Source organism: Plutella xylostella, chromosome 29 (genome assembly GCF_932276165.1).
Source record: "Plutella xylostella chromosome 29, ilPluXylo3.1, whole genome shotgun sequence".
Taxonomy (NCBI): Eukaryota; Metazoa; Arthropoda; class Insecta; order Lepidoptera; family Plutellidae; genus Plutella; species Plutella xylostella.
In genome coordinates, this window is record NC_064009.1 from 3,640,835 (window position 1) to 3,664,726 (window position 23,892).

Below are 23,892 nucleotides of genomic sequence, written 5' to 3' on the forward strand. Positions count from 1 at the left end.
AAGTGGCGGGGGCGAGGTAGCACGACATGCTACACACGTAGAAAAGTGTGCCCGGATTAATCTCGCGATAGCTTGTAACTATTTCTGACGTAAGTAAAATTTTATTCTATGAGTGTTCCCGTAAATGTCATATTTAGCTTAAAATTTATAGTTTGACAGCATTAAAATTTGGATGTTTACCTTCAGAATATCTACCAATTTGAATTTATTTATGTAAAAGTGTTTTATTTTATAAATCAATTTCCATGTCACTTTCATGTTCACTCTCTGTTTGAACTTGTTCATCGTCGTCGTCATCCTCATCTTCATCATCGTTTTCATTAACTTCAATTATAAATCTAAGACAAAAACCAAAAAACATTGTATCTACTTTGAAGTATAAAGTACTAGAGTTCGCCAGTCATATTAGATCAGTGTACACCTATAATATTTTATGTTTAATTTACATTAAATTATAAATAAACAATAACATACCTGTCCAATACATCGTCAAATACTCTATCAGATTTATAATATTCGTCTTAATTTTTTATGACATGGTCGTCACAATTTCTCCACTTTTCAGGCGAATAATTAGAGAAAAGCAACTCTAAGTCTTTTATCTCTTTATCTAAGTTAGAGTCAATCGACGTTCTTGCGAGCTCGCCTTTCACGTACCGCCACACAAGTTCAATAGGATTTAATTCCGGGTGGTATGGGGGTAGGCGAAGCACGATATGACCATTTTTTTAAAAAATTTCACCAATTTTGTAATTTTTCTCTGTGTTTTGCTCATTAATTACTTTCATTAAATCACATAAATTTTGGTTGCTTTCCTAGTTACAAGAACTGACAACTGACGCACTGTCATATGGACTCTTCGTCTTTGTTATTTACTTTTTCGTATCTGACTGCGCAGTACCAACCTTTAGCCGCGTAGCATGACTGATCCGGTACGCTGTTCTACAAGAAGGCTATATTGAGACATTATACGATTTGTTGTTTTTAACGTTATTTTGTTGACGAATTATAGATACCTAATAATAATATAACGATAATATTAAAAAGGCCTCAACACTCATCCTAAGACTAATGGTCTCAGGATCAATGATCTCATGTGGGTCGCACTCAAATTATGACAGACTATATAAGACATGTGGCCGCCTCGGCTGCGCGGCCGAGACTGCCGTAACAATGACATGCAGTGCACGCGTTCCCCTCCACCGCTACCCCTCCCGCTACCCGCTGTCGTCTTGGGTACCTCGTCCCCTCCGCGTCTTTCCCCCCTCAAGGAGGGTCGCCAAGCAACTTGCCAATCTATAGTAGGTGATTTCAATGTTGACATTTTAACAAATAACAAAAAAAAATATGACCTCCTAAACCTATTGACATGCTATAACTTTAGACCACTAATCGATTCTGTAACCTTTGTACGAAATAAGTCTATGTCATGCATAGATAACATCTTGACAAACGTTAATGAGCCCGACGTCACCAATATTGATATTGACCACAACAATATAGGCGATGGACATGCAAGCATTTCTGGTACTTTTAACAGTACCTTACAAGGAGATGTACTTAATAAACAAAATATCTGTACTCAGTTTGTATACAAGGAACAGAGAACGTATAATAAAAATAACCTCAATCTTTTTAAAGATAAAATTGCACAGCAAGACTGGAAATCTGTGGGTATAAATTCGTTTTTGTACAAATTTACAGAAATATTTAATCAGAGCTTTTTAAAAAAGAAAAAGAAAACCAATTTTGGTAAACAAAACAAAATAAACTGGATTACAAAAGGACTGAGGGTTTCAAGTAAAATGAAACGTTTCTTGAGCACTGCAACAAAATGTAATGCCGATATCTCAATACTGGAGTACAAATCTAGGTACATTAAACAGTATCGTAAAGTCATTAGAAGCTTGAAAAAACTAACAATTGAGCAGGAAATAGATAAAGCGGACAATAAATCAAAACATATTTGGACAATAGTAAATAAACATAGGAACAAGGGCGGTGCTAGGTTAAAGGACAAACTCATCCTCAAAATGGAGGGTAAAATTATTGATGATCCCAAACAAGTAGCCAAAATCTTTTCACACCAATTTAATAACAATGATAATGCTTCTTCCAATAACTCTGAAACTGTACAGTCATTTCTACGAGACAACACTGAAAGAGTTGAAACCGGTATGCGACTACATAATGTCACTCCAATAGAAGTTGAAAAGGTAGTATCAAATATGGTAAATAAAAAATCGTGTGGATATGATGAAGTTCCCATAGGTATTATCAAGGAGAATATAGATATTTTAGCTGAGCCACTGTCATTGTTCTTTAATGAATGCTTTGAAGAAAATATTTTCCCAGAACAATTAAAAATTGCGAAAATATTACCAATCTTTAAGAAAGGCTCTAAGACGGATCCTAAAAAGTATAGGCCGATTTCACTACTTCCGACTTTATCAAAAATATTCGAGAAGTTACTAAAGAATAGGCTTGTGCAACACCTAATTCAAAATAATGTGCTTAGTAGTAGACAATTTGGGTACCAGAAGGGCATTGGAACAACTGATGCAATTGACTCATTAGTGGATGACGTCGTTAAAAATCTTAACGATCGTAAAAAAGTAGTTGGTCTTTTCCTCGACTTAAGTGCAGCCTTTGACATGGTTGATCATTCTATCCTGCTAGAAAAGTTAGAGTACTATGGGGTCAGAGGTCAATCTCTCGCATTATTTCAAAGCTACCTACAAAATAGGACACAATTCGTCGAAATAAAATATGTTGAAAATGGTGTTGAACGAGTAGCAAAATCCGATGCGGTTAAGATCAGCAGAGGCGTTCCACAAGGATCAATATTAGGACCCATCTTCTTTATAACTTTCACGAATGACCTTATCAATTTCATAACAAACAAAGTCCCTGATATGAAACTGGTAGTCTTTGCTGACGACACAAACGCAATTTTACATTCCGATGAGATGGATGCACTGAGCCAATCAGTTAACCAAGCTCTGTCAGCGTTTAACATGTGGTTTAGTGCAAATAAGCTAGTCCTTAATCCAAATAAGACGAGTGCGATACTGTTTAGAAATACTGTAAGAAATAATGATAAACTTGATATTGAGCTGAACGGAGATAAAATTGAACTTGTTGACGAAGTGAAGTTTCTCGGTATCCATATAGACTCACTTCTAAACTGGAAGCATGAACTTCTAGCAATAGAGGGTTCCATAAGCTCAGCTTGTTATGCCCTCAGAAGTTTGAGGGATGAGCTGAGTCTAAATCATCTTAAGATGGTATATTACGCGCTAGTGGAATCCCGGTTAAGATATAGCATCATGTTTTGGGGCCACAGTTACGATTATAACACCAAGAAAGCTTTTACTTGCCAAAAACGAGCAATTCGTACAATGGTTAGGATTCCACCATGGGAGTCGTGTCGGGAACATTTCGTTCGGTTAGGCATACTGACAGTTCCATGTCTGTATATTTTTGTCTTGCTTACCAAGCTAGCAAAGAACCTACCGAGATTTGAATCTCCCGAAAATAAAACTGCGCGTAATAAAACTAGGAGGAAAGACATACGCATAGATACTGTGCACCCAACTCTGCAAGTCGCAAAACACAGTGCGAGATACCAGGCAATCACTTTATATAATAAACTTCCTTCACACCTAAAACAAATTGATAAAATAGCTTGATTCAAAAATACATTACAAAAACATCTATTGGAAAAGTGCTTCTACACAATAGACGAATTTTTAAATGACTAATATTTTTATTTTATTTTTATTTGTAGTTATTGTATTATTATTTGACATGATTATTTTTTTTTAAATCGACATTTTAAATTTTAGATAATGTTTAAAATTAAATTTATTTTATTACACAAAAAAAAAAAAACACGCACTCACGCCTTGTACTAATGTACTCCCTTGCGGGGTAGGCAGAGGTGCATTGCTGCACCCACTTTTCGCCAGAGTGTATGTTAGTCCCAATGTAATAGGGGGCGGGCCTATTGCCATTTTACGGGCACATCCAAGACCCGAGAACAAATATCTGTATTTAAACAAATATCTGCCCCAGCCGGGAATCGAACCCGGGACCATCGGCTCAGTAGTCAGGGTCACTAACCACTACGCCATTCGGCCGATTATTTTATTACAATTTGAATTAATTAATTTACTTATCTTCTATTGTTTTATTATTATTATTTTTACTATTGTTAATTATTAATATCTCATGTGTAAATTACCCTTGAAAATTGTATTTTTTTAGAATTAAGTTAGAATTAAGTCCCCATTGTAATTTCAAATATGACAGCATGTTGTGAATGAATAAATAAATGGAATGGAATATAATTTCAGGTTAGTCGGTAGCTCGGTGTAAACCGAAACACGTAAAGAGGAGGTAAATGTGCTACAAACCCACTACTTGTTGGGTACTTGTGGGGTTGATGTCAGTATGTCGTGCTAGATATTCTTACCCTGTGGCCCACTTTTATCCAAATGTAAAGTAGCTACGAATATTTGAATAGGTTTGTACATAGCTTAGCTCTAGTTTATTTTAAAGTTCGGCCTCATATATTACAACCAATTACTTAATTACAAAAAAAAATTGTATTAATATATCTTAACTACGTCAGACCGTCTGGACCATATTATAAATCCTATGGAACGCTCAATTTTACGAAAAACGTATTTTCATGACAGCACTCGTTCGTTAATGTTATGTTAGAGTAGCCCTCCTCTTTGTATTAGAAAGAAAGAAGAAAGAAAGAAAAAGATTTTATTTGGTGCTGCACAAATACACGGAAAAATACAACAAAACAAAAACATATACCTACAACAAAACATCAGATACAATTTGAATATAAAATCAATAAAACCAAAAACAAAAAAATTACATAAAAATAAAAACTAAACTAAATTCCTAAAAATATAACTTAAATATTGGCCAGCCTGTGTAGATGGAGCATCAGCGCAGCGCCAAAAAGGCCCCGAGCTCAGCAATTGCTGCAAGTACATAATGTACCTGCAGCGCTGCTTTTCAGCAGGGACCCTATTAATATTATTAATAACATCACCATGGATAGAATAGAATAGGTCGATTGTTGTTGTTTTGCACGACACAGGCTACGTTCAAGAAACATTGATACGACGGCTCCAGTGAACCGCTAACAAGGTGCTAACAAATATAACCTATAGGCAAGTATCTGAGTCTAGGTACTTACTTATAAATAAATGGTGAACACATGTTTTCCGTTGTCACGGCTATTAGTACTTCTTCTAGTAGCTCTTCTACGGTGTACGAAGCGACGTATATCAAACTCTGTACCTATTTAATAAACGCGACTACTGTAGTTTACCAATTAGAATGTATTTAATTACAATTATATGAAATTGTTATCTGTACTTAAGAAATTAAAGAAAGTAGCAAGTGAACAATATGAAGTAGAGGTAGGTATAAGAGAATTAGAAAGAACAATAACAATAAAACAACGAGTAGTAACAAACAGAGGCATCGGTAAACAAAACATTATTGTCTTCGAACAACAATGTGTTTGATGAGAATCCTTGACGAGTTGCAATAACGTGTGTGACTTTACGAAGAATGCAATTTTAGTAAACATTTAATTAATCTAAATTTAAACTTTAATTAGTAGGTAATTAAATAATGATTGGCCATGGATAGGAAAACACGTGGCTAAAAACTAAGATAAGAAAGCTTTTAGAGACGTCTTTCTACCTGCTTAATATTTATATGCAGATGACGTCACATTCATAACAATTTTTTTTTCATAATATATATTCCACAAGTTTGTGAGTTGTTATCAGAAATCTTTGTTAACACTACACACACTAACACTACACTTAAGTTAAACGTATTGCACAATGGAAATGCTATCTTTTATCTCAGGGCTGCATAATAATAATATGATAACAATATGTGTACAATCTTATGGAATTGATCGGTAGGATCGTTTGAAATGGATAGGACAGTTACACTCACATCATACATACCTACCATATCTATATAAGAACTATACAAGGTATAAACATAAAATTGGTTGAAAAGTCTCTGAAACTGTAAAACTTCGAAGAGAAAATTATGTTGATTTTTGTGACAGCCAAACTACCTACTTAGATCGCACATAAAAAGTATATTTATCTGTTTTGGTAATCCAATTTGTACAGGGCTTTGGCATGCATGGTTGATAATAATTAATATAATAATTATCATAGGTATCACATAACGACATGTAAAAATCATCGTCTAATATAACTCGTACGCTAACCCCCCGTAAAGTCCATTTTTAACTTTTTATAGGAAAACTACGCAATGAATGAACGCAGAACCGATATTCGATACCAGAATATTGCTACACTACAACGCCCCTCGGGTTTAGAGTTACATAGTCAGTATTAACTGACTCAATGAACATGTAGGTTCGAATTCCGATATCCATACAAAGGCCATGAAAGTACCTATCTGTATTTAAGGATTACTGGTACCTAACTTTTTAACTTCGGCGCTTTATATTTTTAGTGTGGTATGGGTGTCAGTCTTATCTGCCTGCTAGTCATAATTTTTGCCGGTTAAAATCGGTCTGCCCTCATACATGCGTAGAGGGAATCCACACTTAAGTTTTATAACAGACATGACGGTGATATGATAACGTGTTTTAGTTGACCTTATCGTTCATCTCATCTCACTCACACATCACACCACGCTGTGAGTAGAAGCAGGCAAGACAATAAACCACAAACTTCTTCAAAGACGTGAAAATAACACAATGGATTATAGAATTACACAAAAGAAAAACTGTTACGGCATTGAAATATGGATTTTATTATCATGACCTGAAGACTGACATCATCGGCAAGGTTATGGTTGCACGGATGCTATGCCTGAGTCACGGTGAGAAAGCTCTTTGTATGGCACGCGGCTTTACGCCTACAACCTACATTTTATTGCATTCGGTACCTTGAGGTAATGACAATAAGCATTATTTCAGTTTAACTCGAGTGAATACATTTGATATGGTGACATTTATAGAGAAAGCGGGAGTAGAGAACGCATCTCTGTGGTTCAGTTTTTGTTCGCAAACTGTATCATCTTTCACACGGCCATATCTCTACATAAATAGCCATACCTACTATGATGTTACATGAATAAATTAATATCTACACAAAGGGGCAGGGTCGTTTAAAATACATAAATTTACCTTATTAGTCTTCACTTTATTTAAAATACGACCGAATGGCGTAGTGGTTAGTGACCCTGACTACTGAGCCGATGGTCCCGGGTTCGATTCCCGGCTGGGGCAGATATTTGTTTAATCACAGATATTTGTTCTCAGGTCTTGGATGTGCCCGTAAAATGGCAATAGGCCCGCCCCCTATTACATTGGGACTAACATAACACTCTGGCGAAAAGTGGGTGCAGCAATGCACCTCTGCCTACCCCGCAAGGGAGTACATTAGTACAAGGCGTGAGTGCGTGTTTTTTTTTTTTTTTTTTTTTTTATTTAAAATTTTAAATGGAAGTCATCAGTAGGTTAAGGCCTAATTTCACACCATTCGGTTAGGTTAAAAATACCTCGGTTTGGTTACATGTTGGACCATTAAGGTTAGTGAGTGTCCCACCATGCTAAATCACGGGGTTAACTCCCTTGATCGGGTGATAAACTTGATTGCTGCTGTGGGGATCCGCTAAGACTTGGTTAAGACCGGTAACCTGGCAACGGGTTGTTTACTTGTCACTCATTCTGTCAAGATTCAAGATGGAAAAATGAACAGAGCCTTTGATAAACAATATACGAACTAGATGTTGTGTGACATAAAAAATTAAGCGAAATACTGTCTGGGTTTTATATAATGTCAAACCGAGATAAAAGTTTAAATTTAATGTCCTAACCTAACTTGGAACCGCAATATAGAAACACAAATTGATGGCCCAACCTGGAAATCGAACCCGGGATCCCTGGGTGATGAAGCTGAGCTTCTACCACTAGACCACAGAGGTAGATTCAAGAAGTTAAACCTAATGACTTAATGAGAACTATTGAATTAAGTGAAAAATCTTCTAACAAAATATTTTAAAATAAGACCTTACTTAGAAATTGATAAGTTATTTCCCGAGAAGTTTCTTTTGAACTGACACTCCATCTTGTTCGTTGTATTGTTTTTCAAAGGGCATGGCGTAATCATATTATTTTCAATGACGGATGTCAAAAAACAACCTCGGTAGAAATAGTAACCATGGCAACCTCAAAACCAAAAAGTTTGGTTGTTTGAGGTTGTTTGAAATCACAGAGACATAGACAACAAATTTCAATGAATATGACAGAATATTGAGTGAAGTGTGAGGGAAATGAGTGAATGATACACATAATGCTGGATTTATGAATGCTCTGTTAGATTTTCGTCGTGGGACTCATCCAGTTAACAAGGGTAATAATCCTTAAACGCGTCGTCAGCAAATCCGTTATTGAGACTGTAACTAACAGAATCATGAGAAACCAGGTCTAACTCCACTATAGTATATCTTGTCTTTAAGTTTAACATGAAAGTACCTACGATATTCAATTCTTTAATGTGTAGATTGCATATCAATAATGATTCGATAGGTTGTACAGTGCAACTAAATTATAAAAGTTTATTTATGATACTGTCTAACATATACCTACCCGCTGCATGAATGCTCGTAAAGGTACCTACATACCTAATTATTAAATCATAAAATGATTAAGGGCCTGCACAAACATTTAAATCTAGATTTAGTGTCAAATATCGATTTAAGAAACGTCAATACATATAAAATATGACACTAAATCGAGATTAACACTAAACCTAGATTCAATATGTTGGTGCAAGTGGCCCTAAGTTACTTAACATAAAATGTAAATGTAACAAACGGTCATCAGCATCCAGTTTTTTAAGATAATGAAACGTTTTATTGATTTCTAACAGAAGGTTGCGGCATTCACTTCAACTCTAGTCATTATTAATTATAATGGAATAATATGAATAATACACTGCATGATCCTTGACAAACAATGTAGAGAAACAATACTACGGGTCTTCGATCGTGTAAAATTTTCTATTGTTCGCTCAAATCAAACTACACCACGATTCATAATCATCTGCCTCTCTCTTCATACAATTTTTTACAAACGACAATCATCGTCTTACAAACCTCGTAATGGTCCCTTTATCTTTGTTTTATCTCTGCAGTGAGTGAGTAATTCATCGTATCAAGATAATATCAACCGTTGCCACCGGCTCAGATTGTGTCATAAAACACGTTGGTACCTACATGATTTTGTGCTGTCGTGTTTACCATTATCCTAACTAATATTATAAATGCGAAAGTAACTGTGTCTGTCTGTCTGTCTGTCTGTTACTCTTTCACGCCAAAACTACTGAACGGATTTGAATGAAATTTGGTATACATACGGTCTAGACCCTGGGAAAGAACATAGGCTACTTTTTATCCCGGAATTCCCACGGGAAAACTTTTTAAGGCGAAGCGAAGCGCGCGGGAACAGCTAGTCGTAAATAAGTTTCACAGACGGCAAGTAGACAAGCTAACTTCAAGTTTCACCTTAAAATGAGAGAGAAACACTTAAATGTAAGGTCAATAGCGATATTTTGAATGCGCTCGCGCAACACACAATTGAGAACGTGTTCTGAGACTCGGTTCAGTGGAGTCGTTTATATTTCACAATCAAAATAAGTCACAACACAACACGTCGATGGTCAAGATGGCCAACATGGTCGCTTAGAGTATTTTAATGCAAGGTTAAAATATGTTTACTTACAATAATGTATTAATTTACTCTCAGGTAAAAATGGGCATTACAGTAGAACTAGATAAAAATTGAATGAATGAGCCAAATTTTGGTCCTGGCTTTCGTGACTTTCGCAGAAAAAATTATAATACTTACGCTCGTTTTAGACGAATAATACACACGGTCACTATTAATCATTCACAGGATTAATAATAACAGATTGACAGCTTTGAAGTGAATTAGCAGTGTTAAAACCACACCATAAATAAAAATGTCATCTCATTCTCACTGACATAATTTTACTCACCGCTGCCCTACAAAAGAGTTCAACGGGGGTCAATATCGAAGAATAAAGGAAGTTCTACTTTCGGTTTAGATAGGTAGGCTAGGTATGTCGTTTCTATTGCTTCATGTTAAAGTTAAAATATTACAGAATTCGAAAAAGTTCTAAAAATTACCTATTATAATGTTGATGTCGTCAATAACACCTGAAACTAGCAATGAATCACCAACAGAATAACAAAAAAGTAGACCGTACATCTTTGATTCTATGACTGAAACTTATCGCTTCATGTTACGCGACTGTGTGCAACTTAATTAATATAATAAAGACTTTCCGTTGTCTGTCAGCGAGCCGATATTATGGCTTCCTCACGAAGGTATGTGTGGACGTGGGAACCATTGGTGTCGACAAAAAGGGAAGTTGTGAGTTTGTAAGGCAACCTTCTACGAACTTGTCCGCAAGAAGTCAAGATCGAAAGCTCAAAGGAAGGATTTACGGATGAAGCATGAAACTTGCTATTTAGATGGAAAGAGGTTGCAGTATTAATTTATGATGGGTACTTGACATTTGGCTGTTCCATTGTTTTCTTTATCAAATTGAGATTCTTATTTTTAAGACTACCGAATAGATTGCTTATTTCATAATTACCTCTTCCTATCGCTTCTTATATGTATATCGCAAAGTGGAATTCTTTATCTTAGTCGATATAAAATGATTGCTAATAAATAGTTCTTGTTCACACCGTGACGTGGGAACGAAGCGAGGGGGCAAAGGAAACGGAGGTCATCCTCCAGTGACCTTTCTCTAGGGAACCATCCGCGGGGACGGTTGACGTACACTGTGTAAACAGTGCATTATAAAATTGCAATCTTGCCAGCCAGTAGTTATTTTCTTTTTAAAAGAGGTGGCTATTTTTGTCCATAGATAGTAAAAAAAGTTTGATTAGGTATAATATGAAGATTTTATTGTTTCTTTGTGCTCTAGCCTCTACGCAAACGGAAATACCTGATGGATTGTAAGTAAGTACCAGTACCAGTAGTATAATTTAGTATACCCAGGTATAGAGCTAATTTTATGTAAACTCAGATTTAGATTAGTTCATTTACTTGTAATACCTAGTAAGTATTTACCAAAAACTTTTTTACAGTCTACATGGAAGGAAAAGTGGAATTCTTACATGAAAGGAGCTCACTATAAAACAATTCAAGTAGATATTCCAAATAAACCTTGGTTTCATAAGATATGTTATTCTAAAAACAAAACCTCTTCTCTTGTACGAATGAGACTGGGGCACGTTTGTACTCCAGCTCATTTATACAAGATGAATATTGTGACAACTCCTGAGTGTGAATGTGGTGCAGATTGGGCAGATTTGAACCATTTGTTCTTTTCATGTCCTCTTTTTGATCATTCTGATTTTTATAATTCTTTGATTGCCTTAAAAATTCCTCTCCCATCTTCCATTCATAGTTTATTACATATATGTAAAGTAAAGGTTTATAATATTTTAGTTGATTTTCTCAGTCAAAATAATATTGAGTTGTAAATATGTACTTATTATATTATTTTTTTTTGCCTTTTTCAATGTTTTATATTAAGTGTATTTCTTTATACCTGAACTTTCCTGATCCTATGTCCTTTCCTTTTTCCCTAACATTTCCGTGTTTCGTTTCCTTACCTTTTATTTTGTAAAAAAAAAAACATATGCTGTTAGTGGCAAATGCGCTAGTCGCGCGAGTCCAAAAGAAAAAAAAAAAAAAAAAAAAAAATACCTAGTAAGTATATGTTCCGGCCCATCTGTGATGCCACATAATAAGACTTGATTTTATTTTATTAAATTACCAATCTTACACACATAAATTAAATTAAAACATTAAAAATACATATTTCATTCATTTAAAATTACAAAGTCTACGATCCACAAAAAGCTTTGTCATTAACCTATATAACAAATGTTATCAGCAATATGCCTCGTCAAAAATCACTCAAAAAGGCCACCCCGAATCGTACCTGGCCCAAAGGTACCCATTATACTCGCAGCATTACCAGACTTGAGTGATTTACTTAAGTTAGTAACATTAAAAATTTAGATAAACATCTACTATTAAACTATTCCTAGATCCTAAGGTATTATACATTTTAAATTTATCATTACCTGCTAAGTGCATCTAAAATGGAATAGCTTAATAGTAGGGTATTATATGTATATCATATTAGGTTATACTCATTAGGTTCCACGTTAGCTCAGTTAGTTTTCTGCACCCAAGGACGACTCACTGGTTTTACGATCATGGTTTTGTCTACAAACGAGTTTTTAGGTCACCACGGTTGTTTTGTAAACTGGCAGCGCATTTACAAATACTCGTAAAGATTTACCTTTGATAAAACGGAAGAATGTGTTCAGGTTTACCATTTGTTTAGAGATTTTAAACATAGTTGTTTCGAATCATTTAGGACGTTTCATGTCGCTACTATCATTTACCACGCTGTCGCTACTTTAAATAGTTGTCGTTTCGTTGTAAGTACATTTACGTTATAAAAACTAGCTTTTTCGCTCGAGGTTTGTATCAATTCTAAATAACCATACTCAATCGTTTATTGCATCCATAAGGTCCATCCTTATACGTTATGTTTACCCAATCCTTAGCTTGAATCGATTTTTAATTACCAAATCCATTAGTATAACGGATGTAAACAAATAACTCTAGTTTTTACTGTATGTTTGAACTGAGAAATAGAAAACATAAATAAACAGTTTTTATGGACTCTTCAGTGGCTATAAAATGCATTTCAGTTTCGGCTTTTAATATCTTTAGCTACAGATTTTCTAACTAAGTAGACACAGATGCTGTATGGATGGTCTGATTACCAATCTGACCCCTTAGCATGAATTTTCATCGTGAACGTGACGTGAAATTACTCGATGAATTTTGTAGGGAAACTTTTCTGCTACCGACTGCCAGGGGCGATGTTCATATTTTCATAAAAAATTACTACTTCACGTTTACAATGAAAATTCATGCTAAGGGGTCAGATGTAATTCGCATTCAGTTATTGTATTCAGTTACTGGTTTTTTTCCATAGCAAGCATAATGCCTCCTAGGTATACTGATTGATTTTCATTACCTACTGAAGTTTATCGATTTTTATTAGAAAACTAGAGGTTGCGTTGTGGCGCGGGCTGCAAGCAGCCGCGCGGGGCTTTGATGCTTTTGATTTAGGTGGGAGACAGTTTTCAGTATGAATTTCCATTTCAGCAGGGTATTGATTCGAATATAACGTAGCAAATCTTTCTTGCGTTTTGTTATGCCTTAAAAACTGTGTTCACTATGATTTTTTTAATTATAGCGTAACTGACGATTATTTTGTTTGACGTGGGAAACAGTTTTCAGTATGAATTTCGGTTTCAGCAGGGTATTGACTTGAATATACCGTAGCAAATCTTTCTTCCGTTTTGTTATGACTTAAAAACTGTTTTCACTATGATTTTCATTATAACAGGCGTACTGATGATTTTATTTAGGTGGGATACCGTTTTCAGTATGAATTTTGGTGAGATACGGTTATTCACTTGACTGTAACGTATCGAATATTTTATGGGGTTTAGTTTTCCCTTGAAATGTAATTTCAGTATGAAATTTGGTAACAGATGGGTATTGACTTTGCCATAATACACTGACGGGCAATGAAAAGGTTCCACTGAGAAAAGCTAAACGGAAAAATCTAGCTTAATGCAGTCTTCTGCAACATTGACGTACATTTAACAGAGCGTCAGGATATTACCAACTAAAAACGGTAATATTTTGTTCCAATTTTAAATTAAATCTTTGTAAAAATTGGGGCCGTATGGTGTCGGCATTTTGTGAGTGGAACTTTTTCATTGCCCGGGAGTGTACAACAGATATTTCTTGAATTTGGCTTTACATAAAAAAACTACACAGGAATATTTGCCTTGAAAACTATTTTCATTATGAATTACGGATTGTCTCGCACAAATACGGTAGAGAAACTGATCTGTATGGTCATTTTTTGGTTTCGTAAACTTTACCTAGTATCGAGATGACATCGTTTTGTGTACAAATATTGGGTTCTTTAACACCTCATAAATCTGAGTCACCTCCGATTATATTCTATTCTATTGTGTGTGGGGGTGTAAGTACCTGCACCTGGCTCTATCGAGTGGAACCTTTGTGCATATCCCCAAGGTCTAAACTGCCTTCCTAAGCTTGGACCATTTCCCACCACGCTGGTCCACTGCGGGATGGTGGGTTCACATATCTAGATGTGCTAAATCTAGATATGCAGGTTTCCCCACGATGTTTTCCTTCACCGCAAGAGCGATGTTATACATTGTACTTATGTTAAAACAACTCATTGGTACATTTCAGCGCCGGGATTCGAACCCGCATCTCTTGCGTGAGAAGCGGGCGCTTACCCGACTGAGCTACCACCGCTCACGTCCATTCGCGCGTTTTTCTAGCCTCTCGATTATTAGTTTCATAGCAACGAAATACACAGGCTTTTTTATTCATTAATTTCTTAGGTTGGTTTGCTGTTTGAGACTATTTTTTACAGAACTATGGTTTACTTCAATTTAATCCGTGGATCCGTCAATTTAATTAATAATTAATAAGTGGAACTATAAACGTGCCCAAACCTTTGTCTTTCTTTTTTATTCACTCAAGGTATTTTTTTGCCACAATTGGCTCTCAGGTTATAGGTATAGTTGTGTTGACAAGGGTATGAGTATGAGTAGTGCTGCCTCGCTTCGCTCGGCGCTCCAGGGTTTGCGGTATGGCGGTTAACATTGTTTTGCCTCGCTTCGCTCAGCTACTCTTTTACGGTAAGGTAAATACTTAAGTTGTATTGCCTCGCTGCGCTCGGCTCTTCAGTTGTTGTGGTATAATGTTTTGAAATGTTTTGCCTCGCTACGCTCGGCTCTCCAAGGCTATGGTGGTTTGGATTGTTTTGCCTCGCTGCGCTCGGCTCCTTTCCAGGTCTCGGAATGGTAGACTCGGTTGGTTTGCCTCGCTGCGCTCGGCTCCTCTCCAGGTTTCGGAATGGTAGTCTCGGTTGTTTTGCCTCGCTTCGCTCGGCTCTGCAGTGACATAGGCACTTGCTGTTTATTGTACTTTAGCCTCGCTTCGCTCGGCTCTTCGGGTTTTCGGATGTTGGTTTCAGTAGTTTTGCCTCGCTCCGCTCGGCTCTCTAGGTTTTGGATTGATGGTTTAGGTTGTTTTGCCTCGCTTCGCTCGGCTTTCCACTTCTTAAACGGGACTTTTCCCGTAGTTTTTCTTTATTGATATTAATAATTATTATACGTAATGCCTCGCTTCGCTCGGATTTCTTTCCTTTATGGCAGGGTTACTTATCGGATGCCTCGCTGCGCTCGGCTGGTTTTATTTTGGTATAGCTTGTAGAAGGACTATGGCCTCGCTGCGCTCGGCACTTACACTGTGGTAAAGTTGATTTACATTTTGTATATTTTTAGGGAAAATATTTTCTCCTCTAAAAGTAGGGACTTTTTAAAAAAAAAAAAATCTTTGTATTTATCTACACAAATGCGCCATATACCACAAATCTCTCTAACCACTTCAAAGGGGTGAAATTGCTAATGTTGGTAATTTTTTCTACGTTTTTAGGGAAAATTTTGATTTTTTCCCTACAAGTGGGGAGTTTTTATTTTTAATTATAATTGTTTATATTTATCTACACAAATGCGCCATATACCATAAATCTGTCTGACCACTTCAACGGGGTAAAATTGCTAATATTGGTAATTTTTTCTTTGTTTTTAGGGAAAATTTTATTTTTTTCCCTTTAAGTGGGGAGTTTTTATTTTAAATTAAAATTGTATGCATTTAACTACACAAACGCGCCATACATTCGAATCTCCTCAGACCATCTCAAAGGGATAAAATTGCATATTTATGTAAATTTTCCCATGTTTTTAGGGAAATTTTGTTTTTTTTTCTATAAGTGGGGAGTTTTTTATTATTAATTAAAAATCTATGCATTTAACTACACAAACGCGCCATACATTCGAATCTCCTCAGACCATCACAAAACGATAAAATTGCATATTTATGTATAATTTCTCATATTTTTAGGGAAATGTTGTTTTTTTCCCTAAAAATGGGGAGTTTTTATTTCATAAGAAAACTAAATGCATCCACCTACACAAACGCGCTCTACAAGTCAAAACTGTCAGACCACTCAATACAGGTGAAATAGCCTTAAAACATGTAAAATTTCTCTTTTACAAAATGGCTGCCACTTCATCCGCCATTTTGACTTTTGCAGTTTTCGGAATTTTCCCATGAATTTCACCATATATACAACCATGTGCAAAGAAAAACATCACCCCACCTCCCCCCCTTCTGGGAGATCAATTCACCTCAACTTGAATCGACGTCGAACTTTTTCAAAAATATAATCTCCCGTATTTCTCAGGGTTGCCAGCCGAAAGTAATAAAAATAGTCAAATGTCATTAGTATGAGCTTTTCTGACTAAACTGCATCATTTTTTAAAATCCAAAACGGTTATTTCTATTTTTCAGGTTTTTGGGAAAAATCTCAAAATTTTCCCTAAAAATGGGGAAATTTTATTTAACTGGTATAGTCTACCCAACAAACTACACAAATGCGCTATACAAGACAAATCTCTCCAACCACTCTAAACATGTGAAACAACTAATCAAAAATCAGGAAAAAAAGTCACTTTTACAAAATGGCCGCCAAAGCAGTCCGCCATTTTGTTTTTTCATCTTTTCGGAATTTTCCCATAAACTGCACCATACATCAGACCGTGTACAAAAAAAATCATCACCCCACCTGCCTCCCTTCTGGGAGATCAATTCACCTCAAGTTGGGTCGACGTAAAAAAATCCGAAAAAATATAATCTCGCCTATCGCCCAGGGTTGCCAGTCGAAAGTAATAAAAATGGTCAAATGTCATTAGTACGGGTCTTTCCGACAAAACTGCATCAAATTTTAAAATCAAAAGTGGCCATTTCTACTTTTCATGTTTTTGGGGAAAATCTCGAAATTTACCCTAAAAATGGGGAAAATTCTTTCTTATGGCAACTCTACTCGTCAAACTACACAACCGCTCCATACAAGTCAAACCTGTCAAATGCCTCCAACATAATAAAAAAACGCTTTGAAAATCCCCGAAAAAACACGTTTTTATAAAAAAAAACTCCCCTCCCCCCGCAATAAAAAAAAAAACATTTTTTGGAATTTTCCCATAAATTTCATCATGTGCCCCACCGTTTACAAAAAACACCATCCCCCCACCTCCCCCCCTTCCGGGAGATCAATTCACCTCAAGTCGGGTCTGACACGCCCTAAACTTTGCTTCACTGCAACTCGGCCGCCATTTTGTTTTTTTATTTTTTTATATTTTTTTTATAATCTGTCAGACATTCTAAATACACCCTCGAAATATAAAAAAATGTATGGTCACCAAAATGGAGGAACAAAAAAAATTTTTTTTTTTTACAACTTTTTTTAAAAAGTCGAGGTTTTTCTCTACTCACCCGAGCACCCTGTACATTTCCCTAAAACATTATTATATCAAAAAATGGCTCCTTCTGGGAGAACAATCATGTCAGTCAGTCAGTGAGTGGTAATCCAGCTTTATATTTATTAGAAAATAATAATTATATTTTGCATTTACTAGAGCAACATGAAACCTACCTAGCTGTAACGCTCATTATAATTACAGATTTACATTACTTCAGTGAAAGTCCTTTTGCTTCAATAGTTTTCATGTTATAGTTTAGAATCTTAACTAGCTCTATAATGGTGGTACGAGTATACATTATGTTCCTATTTTCTCGTATGGAATTTCCCCAGTTTTTATTATTATTTCCTGTTTAATAATTTCAAAGTGCCAGGTAAACTACCTATCAGATAAAGTTTTTGCGTTAAAACAGAAAGAAAAATGCAAGGGTATTTGTTAGGAACATAATAATGTTGAATACAGCCCCTAGCCTAGAATGTGTTGGCAACACACAGTTAAATAAGAATAATAATTTTGTATGTGGCAACATTCTCTCCCACCACCAACCCCCATTAACTTGTGTATACCTTGCTAGAATAAATAATAGTAAAAAATATTAAAGTGCAGTTTACCTCATCTTTCTACCTATAAAATACAGTCCATCTAGTTAGCATCATAAGTACAGTAGAACCTCGATAATCCGTACCCAGGCTTAAGGGTTCTTAATTTGCTAATGTTCGATGGTGGTAACCGCACTGCACAGTGTTCAAAATATCAAACTGACAATGTTTATGAATAAAGTATCCAACAAGTTATGCAGTAACTACATAATAGTGAAAGTTTACCTAAACTCACCATGCGTATTGCACAATAATGAGTATTTTTGTCATGGAAGGCACTGACAAAAATTCTTAGTTTGCTATTACGAGACCGAACAAAGTGTGAAAGTTAAGTAAGTAGGGACCTACCTACCTGAGTAAATAAACTCATTATGAAAATAGAGTTCTCATATACAAACCATTTTTGAAATATTGCTATATTATTGCATACACACTGCACAGTGGTTCATTTTCAAATACAGCAAAGCATATTTTCATATTTGATTTTGAAAGGAGCATGTTTCATGTAAGCAAAGCATGTTTCACAAGAAAAAATAATAACTATATATGTATATATTATATTGTACTTTCAGATTTGCTCTAATTGCCTTAAACATTCTACCCATATATTTTGTAGCGAATGACATTAAGTAAGCTACATCATAAGAATTATTAAACATATTCTTCACGCTCTGTTACCTTACTTATAATTATAATATTGAGCTTAATAAAACCGGAAGACATTGAGATTCTACTCGACGCCATGTGTGGATATTGCGATTTAATTACGTTGTATGAAAAATATATGATACATAATTTAGGCACTTAGGTATAACTATAACATAGCGTGCACCGTGCACTATGAGTCATGAGTCATAGTCTATGACAGCGTGGTCATGGGCCATAGAGATGCATTTAGTTGTTCCGTAAAAAGCAGTATAAGTACCTATTTAGGTAAACTATGAAACATAGCGTTAATTGAGATACTAAGTAGAGGTACCTTTAATAACTTTTACAAGATTATGCAGGTATTTTTTAGTTTAAAATAACTTTACAGTGTTAAGAAAAATGTTGATATATTATTATGTATTATAAGTACTTACCTACTTATATGTAGGTGTATACAAGTATAAGTTTAACCTACCTACCTACGAAATTTAAAAAACAGTTAGGTATGGCCCGTTAGATTATGCGGAAAAGCATCCAGTTTTATATTTACCCATTTATGATAATTTTGCTACAGTCTTTGCATAAATTACGACTTGGGGTTTTCAAAATAAACAAGTTTTGTAGATAACAAACCTAAACTACGGCAACAGGTAGTCATACAAATTTAATGTTGATGTTCCCCTATTTTTGTGAATGCACAATGGGTCGAAGCTCGCCCTTTTGAAAATCACCTGTTTCGATTAGCTGCAACCCAAAGACGGTAAGTACTTACTTCAATTTATTTGATGCCACCTGTAGCTGTATGCTTTGTGAATTTATTTCATTTAAACGCACTTATAAAAATATCAAAGATTTAAGATATAAGTAGGTACGATTAAAAATAAAATCAGTGAATCAGGCTTAGGTTTCTCATCAAGAATGATGGGAAACCTAAGCCTGCGTGCTAGGAGGTACTATTCTTCAATTGTATACTTAATTACTATTATGGTCTAACCTACTTCTGTTACTACAGGTAATAGTCCTCTAATACTTACTCCATACTTTAATTTCTTACTGATAATAATATTATTATTATTACTGGATTGCTAAATGGACGATAATTGTAGTAATATGAATGAAGGTACATTCGATAGCTGGAATAATTATCTAGTCTCAATTCCAGCTGATTGCCAGTCACTTATAACTTTAAATATAAACATACGATCTATGATAAAAAACTTTTCTCACTTAGAATACATTGTATCGACTAGTAATCGTATAATAGATATCATAACAATAACAGAGGCTAATATTAAGGATAAATATAAATCATTCTTCGAATTAGATAACTATACCATGTTCACTAACCTAAGGGAACATAGGAAAGGTGGGGGAATCATATTATTTATTCACAATAGATTAAAATTCACTCCATATCAAACAAAAACTATCAACTTTGAATCATTAATGGGTACCATTGAGTGTGATAACGCCTACAAAACAATATTATGCTCAATCTATCGTCCACCCGATGGTTGTAAAACCAGTTTTATCAACGAATTAAACCGCACACTAGGGAAATTTAATAATGAAAATATTTTCATGACCGGCGACATCAATATAGATCTTAAACAACAAAACAACTACAAATGTACCTATTTGAACTGTCTAAGTGAAAAGGGCTTGGAATGCGGAATAACGCAATATACGCGAGTAGAAAAAAAAGGCAGTAAGATAACTAAATCTTGCATTGATCATATTTTTACACGATGTACCGGGTCATACCAGGTACTTCCGGCCGTTATAACTGTAGCACTAGCCGATCACTACATCATCGGATGCACCATAGTTTATTCTCAAAGTACATGCACTGGCCGCCCCCCAGCATTCAGAAAACGAATCGACAATAAACAAGTTATACTTCAATTAAAGCAAATTGATTGGACCCCTACACTGAATTACCAAACACCAGAAGATATATTAAATTCTATAGTTAATAATTTCCACACAATTTACCAAAGTTGCACGACATATGTAAAAATAAATGAACAAAACAAAAGACAGAACTGTAAATGGGCTAATAAAGAAATAAAAAAAATGATTCAGACCAGAGACAGGCTCCTTAAAATATGGTTGAAAACTAATGATATAAATGATAGAATACTATACAACAAATACCGTAATAAAACTAATAAATATATTAACAAGACTAAAAACAACTTCTACTATAATGAAATATGCAGTAACTTTAAAAATTCGAAAAAGGTCTGGACAATAATAAATAACTTATGCGGGAACTTAAGCAACTCGATTGATACTATCTTATTAAAATATTTTGACCAAAATAAATGCGACTTGGCTAACAGGTTCGCAAACGAGTTTGAAAACAATGCGTCAAACATCAGTAACTCTTGTAACATGCCTATTTTGAATTCGATAAACTATGAAATAACACCTAGTACTTCTATGCGCCTAAAAAAAGCAAGTGAAGAAATTGTAACTAAAATAATAAGTCATATAAATGAGAAAAAAAGCCCCGGGTACGATGGGATCAGAGCATCCGATTTAAAGTATATAAATAAAGAAATAACTCCAGTCATCACTCACTTAATAAATAGTTGTATTACTACATCGCAGTACCCGGACAAATTAAAGATTGGCATTATACGGCCTATATTTAAGAAAGGTAATCACACTGACTATAATAACTATAGACCCATAACTATATTGTCATGTATAGATAAGATAGTTGAGAGATACTTCGGCGACGAGCTCAATAAATACCTACGTAATCAGCATATTATAAATAACACACAATTTGGGTTTCAGAGAGGCCGGAGTACCTCCCAACTACTGTGTCAATTCACTAATGAGGTCAATGATCACCTGCACAATAGACAACATGTACTTGCGGTGTTCATTGACTTCAGTAAGGCGTTTGATACCCTACAATATAATACCTTATATAAAAAGTTATCGCAGAATGGTGTACAGGGCCCTCTCCTAGACTGGTTTAAAGATTATCATAAAAATAGAAAAACAACTGTGAAGATATCCGATACATATAGCAACCATATTTTGACACATCAAGGAACGGCACAGGGATCCATACTGGGCCCGACTGAGTACCTGCTGTATGTAAATGACATGAGTAATGTGATGGAGGAGGGTTCGGTATACCAATTTGCAGATGATACGTGTTTACTTGTTTCAAATACATGTTTACGTAAGGCCGAGTGCGCACTACAACGTAGTTTCGACCAGCTGTGCAGGTGGGCACATGATGTAGGCCTCACTATAAACGCGCAAAAAACCAAAGCTATGCATATACATTCTGCTCACCTAAGAACAGGAAGTGACTACGAGCCGACTATCACTGCCCACCTCCACGACTGTCTCCACTCTAATAACAACCCTGTGTGCAACTGCCCTAAACTTGAATTTGTGAAAAACCATATGTATATAGGTCTCATTATTGATCATAAATTTAACTGGGAACCACACATCAATTATATTTGTAATAAATTACGTTCTATCCTAAGTAAACTATACCTACTAAAATATAAGATACCTTATAGGACACTACGTATGTTATATCTTGCACTTGCAGATTCCATAATTAGCTACGGACTAGGTAGCTATGGCCGTACATATAAAACTTACATAGAAAAAATATATAAATTACAGATAAGAATGTTAAAAACCATTGTCCCAATAAACATCAAGAATAAATTTAAAGATAACTACACACAACTGTTTAAGTTTTGTAAAGTCCTACCAATAGAAGAAAAAATTAAGTTGTCAATTTTAAAAGAAGAAAATCATCATATATCCCAAATAGTTTATAAATCCCGCCCCAAAGCACTTCGAATTTTAACATCAACAAAAAAATGTATCTTGCCTAAATATCGGAATTGCTTTGGGATGAGACATTGGAGATACCTACTGCCCAAAACCATTAATGAATTGCCCCTAGATATGCAAAGTGTATACTTAAATTGTGGTTATAAAAAACAACTGAAGAGATGTTTCATAAAAAAATTATTGTAATCTGTACTGTATTCTTAACTATCTCATGAATTGTGTTAACTTAACTTATAATATTTAATAACTAAATACCTACCATAAGTGATAACTACTAGCTAATTACTAATATACCTACTTGTTAAATAATGCATGTGATATAAAAATATTTTACTATTAAGTAGCTCTTAAACCCTTAATGGATTTCTGCTGCTTGTATTAGGCATATTGTATTGTTTGTGTAATTTCTTATTCAATAAATAAATGAATGAATGAAGTGCCTAAAACACTAAAAAGCACAATTAGGTAGACAAATAGACACCAGTTAGGTACCTACCACTCTATATTTTTTAGGGATAACAATTTGGCGCCTAATCTTTAAGTTTTTGGATAGGAAGGTACCTAGGTATAACCGGTTGGCAAGGTAGGTTTAAGCATGAAGTGCTATCGTAATTTTATCAAAATAGCGTCTCAGTTCTGTCATTTTAATAAGAAACTATTTAAGTATCATCTATTCATAAAAGTATCGTTGCATTAGTTATATAACGACAAACAAGTGGTTTATTATGAATATTATTGTTATTACATGTTATTATACGATACGATATATCTACGAGTTAGCCAAAACTCACCTTCGTGTAAATGCTGAGTCAAAAACTCTAGCAAGATGTTCGGTTGCCCCACTTTGACCGTTGTCTCACGAAGCCTCCAATCCAAGGACTTAAGCACAAGAAAAACTTGTTGTCACTGTTTCAAAACGAATCACTTAGTCACGACTTAGATTTAGTGAAAGCCACTGTATGGTAAGATAACAAACACTGGACACAAATAGCACGTTTTTCTATCAAGACAATCCTTCTATGCACAAAACAAACTGAAGCAAATGAAATTTTCGTAATAAATTCACGTTAGACCGCGCCACAACACACCTGCAAGGTACGCTGTTCCACGGTGACTGAATGTAGAGTTAGAACGAGACGGCGCGATGGCGTCCGAGCGAGACAACCAGTGACGTAGAGTCGACAGAGAGCTTCAAGAATGCACA

The 23,892-nt window shown here is 35.2% G+C and overlaps 1 protein-coding gene across 2 annotated transcripts in view; it reads right to left on the reverse strand.

Annotated features, from left to right (window-relative positions):
• Nucleotides 1-23,813, reverse strand: part of LOC119694396 (rab11 family-interacting protein 4A) — a 70,506-nt gene extending 46,693 nt beyond the window's left edge. Inside the window, exon 1 of one of the 2 annotated variants that reach the window (XM_038120717.2) lies at nucleotides 23,480-23,813. The gene's annotated coding sequence lies outside the window, so the exon portion shown is untranslated. The remainder of the gene's footprint in view (nucleotides 1-23,479) is intronic. The other variant, XM_048631614.1, reaches the window with a different exon arrangement.
• Nucleotides 23,814-23,892: the final 79 nt, after the last annotated feature.